The sequence below is a fragment of the Thermobia domestica genome, chromosome 10, assembly GCF_964235325.1.
Source record: "Thermobia domestica chromosome 10, izTheDome1.hap1.1, whole genome shotgun sequence".
Classification (NCBI taxonomy): Eukaryota; Metazoa; Arthropoda; class Insecta; order Zygentoma; family Lepismatidae; genus Thermobia; species Thermobia domestica.
In genome coordinates this window covers 211,502,347-211,513,884 of record NC_137463.1, presented here as the reverse complement: position 1 = coordinate 211,513,884, position 11,538 = coordinate 211,502,347, and positions in this window count along the sequence as shown.

Here is an 11,538-nt window from a genome sequence, read left to right as displayed (position 1 = left end):
TTCCAGCTTGTTTACCCCACATAATTGTCGTCTCTCCTGCATGTCCCAGCCATCTCAGCCTCCACCCTTGAAAATTTGTATTCAAATGTTCCACTTTAACAATGCTTCTTATATATATATGTATATGCTTCTTATACATAGGTTCAAAGTTCGGTAAGACATGGCAAACTCCGGTCCCTGGGGCATTTCTTGTAAGTTCGCAAACAAGTAGAAATCACAGAGAAATTGGTCTAGGCTAGAGAGCATTAGTTTCTAAACCTAGCATTGCCAAATTTCTCCACTGTAAATATAAGACGATTGTTGTAGGAAAAGAACAAAGTAGATTTCTAAACATACATGTAAAAGGTACGTTATTTTGGCACTTAAAAATATATTAAATTTACCTTAAACTCTAGTCATGTGCAACAAAAACATAGATTAGTACCAAGCATGAAATTATACCTCTTCTGTCATTCAGTATTAGAATTGTTTCACATCTATTGCGTACATTATACGTAGAAAACTTAAATGCTAGAATTCACTGAGGAATGTAGTGGATGATATTTCATTCTTTCTAAAGTATTGACTTTAGATTTCGATTTCGAGATGGAAATTAAGGTAAAATTATATACAAATTGTAATGTTACAGTTCACCCATGAAGCCAACATTGTCAATATTCATTTTGGCATGGCATAATAACTTGAACTGTAAGTATTAATAAGTAAATACAGGACACATAATACAATCCTGTACATAAAGGACGCCCAGCAACTATACTAAAATCTCCGAGCTCAATTTGCGCAGAAAATTTGTTTCTTGAGACATGTATAGGTGGGCATAACAGTCCGTCAATGAGTACTAATTCATATGGGTCTACCGCCACTACTAACATTTTCTCAGCATATTTATTAGTTGTTAGAAATATTTCCCATTCGAAATATGACACATTTACGAGCTCATAAGACGTTAATCAAGGAAAATACTTATTGAGTATTTCATTATATAAGAAAATAAGTGGACACTAAATATTACGTCAATATTGTACGTTATTTCTGGCAGCTTAAAACGTGTCAGTTATGTATGCTAATCAAAAGGTTTCATCACTTAAATACTTGTAAAGAAAAAGCAGGCCCTTTGATCTAAAATTCGACATGTTATAATAACTTACTGTTATTCTTTATTTACTAGTAATGGAGAAGGAGGTTCAGTAACCACAATTTGATTTAGAATGTAATCGATTTCAAGTCCTATATAGACCAGTCGAATTAAAATTTTCTTTTATAGCTCTCGTGGACATATCAAATAATAACCTTTTCTTCAGAGAATTGTTCCATTTGTTTTCCTCATAAATATGCTAAAAGTCCCCACGTATCTGAAATGTGCTGAGGCTACCATTTTGAAAATAAGGTGGAAGAAGAGGCCTTCATTCGGTTTTTGGCTGGTTTCTCTGAAACAGACACTTTAGAAAGAATAAACTGGACCAATTCGAAAGAGAAGAAATTGTTGTATCAAACAGAATATTTAAATTCACCCGAAGATTCACATTTTACCAGAACTGATGGCCACTTTCTCGGACCTGGAAATTATGGTTTTATCGACATGTTGAAATATTTTTAGGATTAACGGCCATCATTCTTCTCCAAATGATGTTTTTTTTTTTTTTTATCATGAAAAGTAAATTTTACGGTATTTCTCGCTGCTTGAAGATCTATGAAATGGTTCTCCGTTCCATTAGAACTACTTCTACTGCTCAAGCTATAGTTTGGGTTTCGTCATTTCTTATAATAAATACAATAACCTTATTTATTTCCTTCTTCAAAATGTTCGTACGGTTCTGTTGTTAATACGTAAAAGACCTGTAAATTGAAGGGACACAAGTGGTCAAGATTCTTAACCAAACTATGATTATTGAAACCAATCACGATCACTTAGCTACAAAATGGCACCAAAGTGTGGTATAGCGTTGAATATCACCCTGGGGCCAAAAATCCGGGGGCCATAGACTAAGTCATTATGAGTAAAGATACAAAAACTGAAAAGAGAGAAAAGTTGTTGGGAACAGGTACTTTGAAATAAAAAAAGGTGAATCTTTCCAACCACACCAGCAGTTTGGGCACCACTGTGGTAAGGCACAGTATGTTAAATGAAAAAGCAACGTGGCCAATTCAACAGCCTGTTCCCTTGGGCCCTCAAAATAATAACAATACAGCATAGTTGGAGAAGGATTCGAAATGCTTTAAATTTCTTCACACAACAACGTAAATGTTTCCCTATCAATTTTGCGTGATCTTACGTTCTGTTCGGATGGCTCACTGAAGTTTTAATGCCTCATCCAAGGTGAAAAAGTTGATTAATTTAGCCTCATCAAGAAACATGACAGTAATAAGTACTGTACCAGATTTATTTATAAAAGAGATCACACAGTCACTTGGAGATCCCCCTATGGTCAGGCAGAAAATAAAATAGATCATACGTTAGTAGATAACCAGCAGAGGAGGAGTATACTAAACACGAAATTGAAGTGTGGAGCCCATAGCGACTCGGGTACTATCTTGTAGCAGCAAAAGTGAGATACAAAATCATTAGAAATTTGAAATCTAACCTGGAGGAAATATCTAGATAGGAAACCGACAAACTAAAGAAGGAGCCAGTAGCCCAAAGACCCAAACGAATTAGAACACAGAATATGAGAGATTAGGACCAGCACAATAAAGAATAAATGATCAAATGAACTATGGAAAATACTGAAGAAAGGAATAACCAAAGCAACACTAGGAGAAAGAAATACGTCCAAGAGGAACGAAGGTTCGATGAAGTATTCCAGGATGCTTTGAATACTTAAAGTCAAGGAAGAACCAAAATGCTGACGGACAAAAAGAAAGAGAAAGCAGAGAAATATAAAGTAGTAAGACAACAAGCAAAGAAATTATACAAGAGGAAAAAGAAAGAACTTACGGAAAACAAACTACAGGAAACTCAGCACTAAAAAATACTCAAGCCACACTAGAAACATTTGTAACGAAATTGAAAGTATCAAGAAAGCTCCAAACCTCTCTATACAGGTATAACCACATCATGAACACAAAAGGAAATATAGTCAGTAACAAAAAAAGACATCATGGGATGCTGAGCAGATTACAACAAAAATACCTCTTACGCACCAGCAGACTAAGCGGAAATACAAATGAATCAACTCAGACATCGAAGTCTGACCATCCAAAAATCCCGGATAATGAAGAGCATGAAATAACAGAATCAACACTAGAGACAATAAACATTGTAATACAGAAGATGAAAAACAACAAAGAACTAGGTATCGACTCAAATAACAACTGAGATGCTGACAATAGGTGGAGAATCTTTTGCTGAAATTCTACAGAAAATAAAGGTAAACATATGGAATGACTCTGAGCCAACTCGAGATGACTAAAAAGTAGGAGTAACGAACCCGATACACGAGAAATTACCAACTTTAATGCCGGAATTATCGCGCCATCATATTACTCACCATCTACACAAAAGTGCCAAAACATTAAACAGAAAAAGAATGGAAATATTCTACGAGAAAATAATAGGTGAATATCAGTGTGGGTTTAGGAAGAACAGATCAAAATAATAGACCAGTTATTTACAACGAAACAAATAATAGAAAAAATCTGAGAGCAAACTATCACAACATATCACCTATTCATTGACTTCTGTACAGCATACGACAGCGTTCTGAGAAACGAACTCTGGAAGGCTTTACACGAGCTAAGAATCCCCGACAAACGAATACACCTGTGCAAGACTGCAACCACAGAAGAATCAGTCAAAATAGAAAAAAAAAAAAAACATACGTCCAATAAGTCATGTGTTAAAAACGGAGTCAGACAGGGAGATGAACTTGCTCCACTAGTATTCAACCTAGCACCCAAGGTATCGATGAGGAGAACTAATTAGAAGCGAAGGGATAGTCTTATAAATAACAGCTATGAATCATAGGTTACGCGGACGAAATGGACATCATTGGCCGGAGCTTCAAGCTCATTAAGGAGTCATTCAGCAATCTGGAACAGGAAGTATGGAAAATGGGGCAGGAAGTAGAAGACAAGACAAAATTACTAGTCATTTCCAGAGATAAAGGTATACCTAGAAGGCTGGAATCAAACTTTAAAACAGAAGCATACTATTTTGAAATAGCAAAATATTTCACCTATCTAGTAGTAATAATAACAACAAACAACATAAATTAAATATTGGATAAACATAGCAAACAGGGTATACTTCACTCTTTACCGACCCTCCGATAAAGAGTAGTAAGCAGATAACAAAAGCCGAAATTTACAGGACACTAATTAAACCAGTTGTCGTGTTTGTTTCAGGGTGCTGGATATTTCGAGAAAAACAGATCCTACCTAGCTTTGAACGGTAAATCGTGTGGAAGATTGTTGGATCATCAAAACTAGGAGACAACCAGTATAGAATAAAGCGTCTTTTTAGTACAGACTATTAAATCTGTACGCCAATGAAGATATCATTCATACTTTGAGAAAGTCTCCTGTTCCATCCAACTACCATGTCAATGATTTCCCTATCACATATTCTGCTAGTCATTATGATCTTGATGTCATCCTTGATTCAAAACTCACATTCTCTGACCACATCTCCTCAATACTTAAGAATTCAATGCGCATGTTGGGACTTGTTTATCGATTCACTGAACTACGCACTATTTCGTCATTAGCAACTTTTTATAAAACTTTAATAGCACCCAAGATCGAATACTGGTCTCCCATATGGGCCATGGCAGCAACTACATATCTCTCCAGAGTTGATTCTATTTTTAATTTCTTTATCGCTATAGTCCGTTTCCGTGTTCCTGCACTTCGAATATTAACTAAGAAGGAACTCTTGTGTCATCTGAATAACCAGACACCGGAAGTACGTAGAATTACCTGACCTGAAATATCTTCATAAAATAGTGAGTGGAGACTTCAGATCGGAAATATTACTTCAGGAACTATCCGTATGTGTCCCTTCCCGCATCACCCGAAATATCCACCTATTCCATCTTACCCGTCCTAGGTTGGCAATTATACAGAGATCTTTTTTTTTAACAGAATACCGAACTGTTATAATCAAGTAACAACTGATGTGGACATTTTTTTCAGCTATTCGGTGTTTGATAGAGCAATTAAACGAGTTTTGACGGAATAATATTACTTTTACACTCTTTTTTTTTTTTTGACACTGTTCTATGTTGTTGTTATTGTTGTCTTGTTTTTCCTTTCTTTTACTGTGTAACTTTTCCTTGTGTAAAATGGCAAAGTTATGCTGTATCTGGGATTTTTTTCAATAAATAAATAAACCGACTGAGGTGGCTCGGACGCCTTAACAGAATAGACCAAGACAGGACAGCAAAGAGGATATGTGAAAGAACAGTGGAAGGGAAACATTAGCGAGATCGACCGAAAAGTAGATGGTGAGACTCAGTCGTAGCCGACATGAAGCAGGAAAAAATTCAGAACTGGGAAATAATGACGAAGAACATGCATCTAGGGAGGCAAATCTTACTGGAGCTCGAGACCCGTTTCAGAGTTATAGAGACATTTGTTCAGTTGCGACTAATTTGCCTCTATCTCGGGAATGATGCGCTTCCGGACACTTGTTCTTATTCTTATCCGGAGTGTATGAAATATTATATTCTAGTCTTATTGGTCGATGCGGGTATGGTATCAGGAATCAGAATCTTTGGTTAATTCATTGAGTCTAAAAATACGATAACTCCTTACTTCAAGTATTAAGTAAACAAACTGTGATGGCTTAGCTTTTATTTATTAACTAAGTCTGCTTTGCTCTGAGGTGAAAAATGACAGACTGAAAGCATAAGTTTACAATGTTTACAAACCGTTAAATGGTAAAAGAAAAAGATAAATAAAAATGATACTAATTCACACAATATTATGGTGTGTTTTAAACACATAATGCATATTAATTTAGCACATCTATTAGAAAAAATGTCTACTGCAGTAGGAGGGAAACAATTTAATATGATATATAGTAATATTATTTAAAATACATATGAATATTCAGTGCAGACTGAGAATAGATCGTCATTAAAATAGTAATTTCACAATTAAAATGAGTAACCGCATATGAAAGAGGACTGCATATGAGATTTTCCCGCCGACGGAGTATTTCTGCACAGTGTGGAAAAGCTGTGTGTTTTATTTACAAGATAGTGTAGACTTACTAGTCTCAATCCATGACAAATGCTATAGGATGGTTAAAATTCATATGAGTAAGTGTATAGGAAAGTCAACTATATTAGACATTATTTTTCTCCGAAGGAATATTTTCACAGTGTAAGGAAGCTCTATTTCGTTTACAAATGTAGCTTTACTATCTTGAAACCCGTATTACTATAGGAACATATGTGCTATAGGAACTCCTATCATCACGCGAAAACTGGATTAAACATTATTGTAAATACAATACACAAACATTAATTTGTTCTACAGGATGTCTGGAAAGTCATGCAACCCAAAATTTGAAGCATTAGTGCTCTTAAACCATAAGTGTGAATGAAATGAAACTGTTACTACATTTCGTTTTACATTATAGGAGAATACTACATTTTCTTTTCAAGTTTCTTGTTTGTTTGTAAGACTCGAACCATAGGATAGTTGGTGGTGAGCAACATCCGTTGACACCATCTGATACGCCAGTATTTCCATAGTATGCCATAATGCCGGTAAACATGTGCTTTTATGACATCCCATTACCACAGCCGTGGGATATCTGCTCTTAGTGCCAATGTGTCGTTGTCTTTTCCCAACAATACATTCCTATGCAGCCTACCCATTAATAGTCCTATTTATTCTCAAACAATGCCACACTTATTTCCAATTAATGGTTTTCAACGTTTTTTTTTTAAATATCATCACCTTCGATTTTTTTTTATACTTTCGCGGGCACAAATGTTGAAACCATTCCCATAATTTATTATATCCATATTTATAACTACATAGATAGGCTTTCCAGAAGGAGCAATTTCATTTCAATCACACTTATGTTTCACAAACTCTGGCGCTTCAAGTTTCGAATTGTTCGATGTTCCGGACATCTTGAACAAAACCTAACCTGTCAAACAAATCTAACCCAACCTATTCTACCCTACTATACTCTTCCTTTATTCTATTATACCGTAGCACACGTTGGTGAGTATTGTTTACATTAGTATTGTACTCATAGAACCTTAGTTCTGATCCATATTATTAATCTGTACTCAATTATTTGGGCATGCGCAAAAACAAACTAAAAAAGACCAGAGTAGAATGTTCTAGCTAGAGAGTCATTTAAATTCAGAAAAGTATATTATTTGACGCGTAACTCAATATACAGTAAATATCTGCAAGTTTTGTTGAGCATTGCTGCCGCAGTTGTCTTTTTTTTTTTTTTTTTTTGTGCCTCAAAATTTTCTTTTAACTCATTATATAACCCATTTTTAACTATTTTAACTAAGGCTTTGTGATGAAAAATAAAATAAAAGTCTAAAAGCTTTTCGGATTACACAATCTAATATTAATGTTTACATTCTAAAATTTCGCGGTACATCAGTGTGTCGCGATACATCGACTGGGAATCACTATTTTAGATGATCATTGAAAGAAAGGAAAGTGAAAAAAATAATAATTTTCGGCGTTAAATTAATAAACTGCACAGAATATTCTTTACCTTATAAGTGGAACATTACAAACGGTAGACCATTCGGATTTTCTTGTGACCTCAAACATATAGTATTTGATAAGTAGATCAATGTGCAGTTTATTTCACTTTTCGCTCATAAGCCCTTCGCTAATATTCTCGTTTGAAGTTGATACTGAGTCTTCCTCTAACTGCTTTCTACGCGTATAGAATGCTGCCTTGACAAAAATCTCACTGTACGTAGGAACAGATGTTACTAAACGGCGTGACAAACATCTTGGTATTTGAAGGCGACGCTCCAAGTTCCCTTTAAATGCTGCTAGCAAATGAGAGGCCTGCGGTATTGCCGCGTTTATTTTGTACACATTCACTTCAGTCTATTCCCTGCCACCTGATCGCGCTGTGGTTCGTCTGCTTAGCCAAGTCATACTCGCACCCTTTTACCACTTGGCAACGTCGCGTCAGAGCTTGCGTTTTATTCGTTTAGCTGAAATGCCAAGATGTCTGTCACAGGCTCTAGTGACCCTCCCACAATTACCAAGAATCCTTTCTTGTGCAACGGAGAGATTGTGAGTAGTGAATGTAAGATATTTGTTGAGGTAGTGACTTACTAGCGATAAGTGAACCAAACTAAATAATGCACGTGTTACAATTGAAATATAAATGCAAATTCCGAGTGAACTTGTGTAGTTCAGCTCTTGTAAATAATTGTAGACTTCTCAACAATCCAAATTAGTTAAATTTACTTCACTTATATACCGGAAAAGAATATGGAACTATGAAGATGAAACGACACAGAATCAAAATTGCTTTAAAATTCTTAAACCATGAAGACGTTACAATAGGATTAGCATATAAAGAGAAACCACTTTCGCTTGTGATTCATGATTCAGTCAAATGCTCTGATTCTTGATATCATATACAGTCATTATGAAAAGGCTGAACACACTATTAATTTTTCAGAATTTTTGAAATAAAAGACGGTAACTATTTACTTTGGGCAAGGCAGTGATATCCTGTCAGTGCATAGTATTGCCGAACGAGCATTAGCGAGTGAAGGCGGGTTAGAGCCCCGCAGGGCACGTTGTTTTCTGTCTTTCCTTCTTGGGAACTGTAACTATAATTGCGGGAACCGGTTCAGATGACTTGGTTATTGTCACTGCCTTGCCTAAAGTAAAGACTTACCTAAAAAACACGCAAAAGCATGTTTATTTAGCTCCTTTTTTTAAAATAAACAACATTGTTCGCATATGCATACGAAAATTCATGGTGTTGTTGAGATCGAGACAAGTTTATTGAGAAAAGCTGCTTATCAATAAACAGATAACTAATGTAAAGACAATTATTGCCACGCTATGTTTGATTATACATTGTTTCAATGAGAAATAGCACTGTGTGTATGAACCAGGGCCGGCGCGAGAGGGGGTCAAACCGTGCCACCGCCCAGGGCGGCAAGTCTGATGGGCGGCAAAATCTGAAAAAGAAAAGAATGCAGGAGCGGCAAAATGTGAGAAAGAAAATAATAAAAGGGCGGCATGTGAAAGTAGTGCCCAGGGCGGCAAAACTTCTAGCGCCGGCCCTGGTATGAACGAATGTTAAGGAACAATCATATGGTATTCAATCGTGTCGTACTATGGGCATAAAATTGGATGCAAATCTATGACATGCGATCTTACTGTTTTCATTTGCGTGAACAATTTCAACAGTGTGAAGAACATGCAAATACTTAAAAATTCAAAAATGCGGAAAAGAAATTCTTAAATAAGGGTATAAGCACGTGTGCAATTTTTTTTTTTTTTTTTTTTGAGAAAAGAGACTTATTCTCTGCAAAAATAAACAAAATAAAATAAAAATTAAAAAATAAAAATCGCATAGTGATCGGGCGGAGCAGTGCGTCGGACTCTTGAAAGATAGTTACAAAGTTATGTAAATATTACATGGAAACGCACTGATTGTCCAAAAATAACTTCTATCAGAACAAGTCGACTGAAAGAAAAAACAAACAAGCAAACGGAAAGAATTTAACCGCTCCAGACGAACCAATAGAACTATGGAAGAGTTACGTCTAATCAGTATTAAATAGGATGGTGACTCAGCGCCTTCAGATCTACTATCTTGGGATTGGATTGCGGCAAAGAAACCATTCTTCCAAGCAGGAAACATTACAAGAGAGTATTCCTGGCCAAAAGAATAAAATAAAATAAAATAAAATAAAGACTGGAATGACCAGCAATGGAATAGAGTGCTATAGACCGACAAATCTAAATTCCAACTTCCAATGCTATAAGTTTTTGCTTCGTTCTCAACCGCTTTCATCTTGACCGTGCTTTATCTACAGCAAGGCACGGAGAAAGTATCGTCAATGTCTGGGGATGCTTTACAATCTACCAGGTTGACAATTTAGTTAGAATTGATGGAATAGTTTATAAAAGTGTTTCACAGCGTTTAAGTGAGATATAGAATACCACCAGGAAAGTGGTTTTGGGACACTAACTTTGTACTACAACATGATTACATGATCTCAAACAGTTAATTGTCTGCAATGCAAAGAAGACACTTATATCATCAACAAATGAAATTGTTGCTACAGTCAGTGGATTTGTTATCCATCGAGCTCTTGTAAGATGAATTGGCTGGACTGTAAATAGATGCCAGGGAATGCTGAAAGTCTTTGGAAGATTTTTCAGAGCTACTGGAATCGCATAGTTTTGCACAACTTGCATAAATTAATCAAACCTGGGATTTGTAAAAGTCTTATCAAAGCTAAGGGTTGACGTTTCACTGAATGCAAACATACTCAATAAATTTATCTCAGTGGAAACGGGTCCATATATTTTCTTTATATGATCAACAATGTTTATTTTACAGAAAAAGTCTAACAAACTAGATTTTGTGTAGATATATGCAGGCTCGTATCCAGGGAGGTCTAGGGGGTGCCCCCATAAATTTTCGCTGTCCCCCAAAATTTTCACGATAGGTTTGCAAATGAACTATAATATGGTGATGAACTATAATATGGTTGGATCGGGCTCCCATAACTTCAGCCTCCCCCTCTACATTTTTGGACTGGCTACGTCCTTTTTGAGAATTCTGACAAATCCGTAATGTGCTCAGATTTTTGATAATGACTATATATGATTGACCAATAAGATTATACGATACTACCATTGTATGCTCAAAGGTTTGGGATCGGCAGATGTGCATCAATTATCACTTGCCTGTGAAATGTTTCGTTCCATATAGTTGCGAAGGTTTGTTGACAGTCGTCTGGTTAGTGCTGACAGACTGATATAGTGCAGTTATTCCGTGTGTTGTTTTTGTGGCAATAAATCTATTGCAATGCAATGGAGTTTGCAGTTGACGAGCTTGTAAATATTGTGTTTAGTTATGGAATGGTTAATGCAAATTGCCATAAAGCGGTTAGGTTACACCGTGAAGGATTTCCATAAAAAATGAAATCTTTCTGTTTAACGTCCTATGATTATGTAGTTTAGACTAAGGGAGACGGATGACTAAGCAAAGAGAATCACGACTAGGGATGCATACGAGTCGAGACATGTCTCGAATCTCGACTCGACTCGAATGTCTCGAAAACCTTTCTATAATTTTTAATATTATTTTGAAGAAAATACTCATTCAGAAACACTCGGCACGAGAATTTCGGAAACTGCAGGACTTCAACAAGTGTCTTCAAAAAGTGGCGAAACCAAGGGGAAACGACATCCAAACATCGAGGTGTTGGGCGCCTCCCACCTCATTACATATGTCGGACGTTGTAGGCTGAGCAGACTGGTAAAACAGAACAGGCAGCGAACTGCGTCGGAACTTGTTGCGGAGAACCACAACATACATAATTCAGTGCAACATGT